The sequence below is a fragment of the Nothoprocta perdicaria genome, unplaced genomic scaffold, assembly GCF_003342845.1.
Source record: "Nothoprocta perdicaria isolate Ctin4 unplaced genomic scaffold, notPer1 scaffold_113, whole genome shotgun sequence".
NCBI classification, from domain to species: domain Eukaryota; kingdom Metazoa; phylum Chordata; class Aves; order Tinamiformes; family Tinamidae; genus Nothoprocta; species Nothoprocta perdicaria.
Window position 1 is genome coordinate 2,334,395 of NW_020454239.1, and position 3,226 is coordinate 2,337,620.

Genomic DNA, 3,226 nt, shown 5'->3' on the forward strand with positions numbered 1-3,226 from the left:
CACATCTCTGTCATTCCARTAAGATCATGATTCTGGGACCGCGCACATGTCTCCAGTTTGTCCTGTTTGTTTCCCATGCTTCATGCATTGGTGTACAGGCCTGTATTCAAGCCCGAAGGTTTCCTGCAAGGGATGGAAGAGGACCCTCTATAATCCTTCGCACCGGGAGACCGCACAGAGCTCTGTAGGACCCCCGGCCCGTGTGCCGGAGCCCCGGGGAGCTGCACTCAGGCCCACAGGGCCACGTGCACACAGAGCCATGGGGGAACTGCCCAAAGACTCCTAGCCGCATCCGCCTTGGCCCTGTGTGCAAGGAGGCTCTGGAGGGCCACAGCCAGGCCCGAAGGCCTGCAGGGGCCTCCCAGATCCGCGTGCACTGAGGCTCTGGTGAGGGGCTGCCCATAGGGTCCCCCATGCACATGGAGAGCACATCGAAGCATTGAAGTTTAATCGGTGGCTGCTMTGCTACACTGGAGCTCATCGTGATGGCAAAGGCAACGGTGCAGGATGGTTCGGAGCCACCTCCACGGTCTAATGGACACTCAGTTCCGGAGCCAGTCCAGGTGCCACCGCTACAGCCTGAACGTCCCTGTGGCCATGGAGCTCCCAGTGGGGTTGCGGCTGCGCGCCGAGGTTCCCCCGCTGGCAGCAACCGTCCCTGTCACAAGAAATGACAGTCGCCGCCGCGAGTGCGAGCATGACTTTTCCCAGCAGAGAGGCTGTCGGCTTTGTTTAGCAATGACTCCACAGAGCCCTCCCCGGCACTTGCCAGCATCCACGCGTGCACGTGCATGTGTGTGAGCRCACAGCTCATCTATTCGGCACCCGAAACCTTCACCTGCACTTGTGTTTCTGCCTGGCAAGGAGCAGCTCCGTCTGATCTGTCCCCGTGTGACCAGAGCCCTTCACTTCCATCACGCACACGGATCCGACAGGGAGGGGAGCCGTCTGCTTGCGTCCTATTCAAATCAGGTGTCAACGGCGTGAATGTATCCTCTTAATTTTCCCTGGCTTCTGGGGAGCCGTTTCATCTCCCACCTAATCCACAGAGATGTGTGATATAGCATAAGCTAATATAATGGGTCATGTGGGGATTTACATCTCATTACTGCAGGTTAGAGTCCTGAAAGGAAGGATGAGTCACTCATACTTGAATGTAGCTTGGGGATAAGGAGCTGCTTGGCTGCCCAAAGAGAAGCAAGTGGGAAATGAAGCACCTGGAGGGTTGTGGTGGGCCTGGGCACGGGGGCTCGGGATGCTCCCACCACTGGAGCAAGAGATCCCAGGGAATGGTTGCCTGGGGTCCACAAGACCTCCGTGGATGTAGGGTTTGCCCAGGCCTTGCAGAAGGAAATTTCCTTTCGCACCATCCCTATGGAGCTGGAAATGCTCTCCGAGCTTGCTCGCCCTGTGAGCTGTGGGCTGCTCTGCACTCGCTGCACATCCAGAGCATTCTGCTCATTGCTTGCCAGACAGGGAGGCCACACGGGCACTGACCCGTCTAATCCAGCTAGAAAAATAAGTCCTGACTTTCAGTCTCTTGTTGTTAGCGAGCGCTTGCGCCCAGCATGGAGGGAGGCAGAAACCAGCGCTGAGTGGAACTGCCAGTGCCGAGGGTGACACTGGAGCGGTGCTTCAGGCTCCTCTGCCACCTCAGGCCAGTTCGACAGCAATGGGTCGGGGGCTCATTGCCAAAGAGACAGGCAGAAAATGCCAGCACTGCCAATCGATGCCCAAAGATTTGGGGGAGGAAGTGGAGAAAGGACAGTTTGGGTTCTGTCACTTCCAAAAGTCATCCAAGATGCGCAGCAGCAGTGAGGGCTGCTCAGGGCCCCACGTCCCTGCCAAGCAGCAGCTTATCAGCCCAGCAAAATAAATGGTGTTTTTTCCCCTTTCCTTTTGAGGACAAAGTGCTACCTTGGGCGAGGGGGGAGGGAGCGGATGGGCTGCCCCCCTCCTCCCTCTTTCACCGTATTCTGTCGCTTCCCAGCTGTTCCATCATTTTAATCCGCGGAGATTGTCTTTATGCTTCCGCAATGGAGGGATCCCACCCCCACACACTCTCCCACCCCACCCCCACCGCGCTCTCAAGCCGGGAGCGGAGCTTGGATGTGAGCTCGGGTATTTTCCATGCGAGGGGAAGAAAAGAGGGAGCAACGTCTGCTGGAGTCAGGCCGGCCATCTGGAAGGGAGGTGCTGCTTTGGAGGCTCCTTGCAGCCGCGATCCGGCTTCTGAGAATAGCAGGAGTGGGAGCTGAGAGGGCCTGGAGCACCACAGAGGCTGTGAAGATGATGCAAGGAAATCAGTGCCCACTCCTTCTCCGGCCTCCTCGTTCAAGTGACCAATGAGCGCCAGGGTCCCCAGGCCACCTCCGGTACATTGGCCAGGCAGTGCTTGTAGGAGCAGAGCTGCTTTTATTGGAATTAATTAACAAACAGCATTGGGAGGTAGAGGGGCAGGATGCTGAAGTCAGATACCCAGGCGGTGGACGCCATGGAGGAAGCTGCTCCATTCGCCTGTGGATCTGCTCCACGATGTGCCTGCCATGGAGCATCATCGCCCGCTGTCACCCGATATGGGGAGACAGGCACAAGACAGGCACGGGTGCTTGTGTGTCCCAGCAGTGCCACACTAGCGGCACCCACCTCTGCTGTGTGCAGGACACTTGGGGGTCTCCAAGYATGGGGCTTGGGGGGTCCCAGCGTGAGGGATGCTCATGGTTCAGGGTGCAGGATCCTCATGGTTTGGGGTGCAGGACCTCAGGCATTCTGGGCTACAGGACTTCAGGGCTTGGGGTCCAGGACCCTGGGGCTCCCTGGGTGCAGGTCATCTAGGTCTGGGGTGCAGGACCTTCGTATTAGGGGTGCAGGACCTTGGGCTTGGGGCACAGGACCCTCCGTGCCTCGGGTGGGCCTGGATTCCTGGCGTGCAGGACCTCGAGCATCCCAGGATGCAGGATCTTGCAGTTCAGGGTGCAGAACCTTAGCCAGCCTGGGGTGCAGGACCTCGGAGATTGGGGTGCAGGACCTCGGGGCTCCTGGGGTTCAGGATCTCGGGGTKCAGGGTGCAGGACCTTGGGGCTCCCAGGGTGAAAGGACATCGGGGTGCGGGACCCTCGGCTCCTCGGGCGGAGCAGGGTGGCCGCATGGGAGGGGGCAGCTCCGCCTCCTCCGGGCTGGGGGGCGGGGGGCGGGAGGCGGGGCGGCCGCTGCGCTCCCGTCCGCT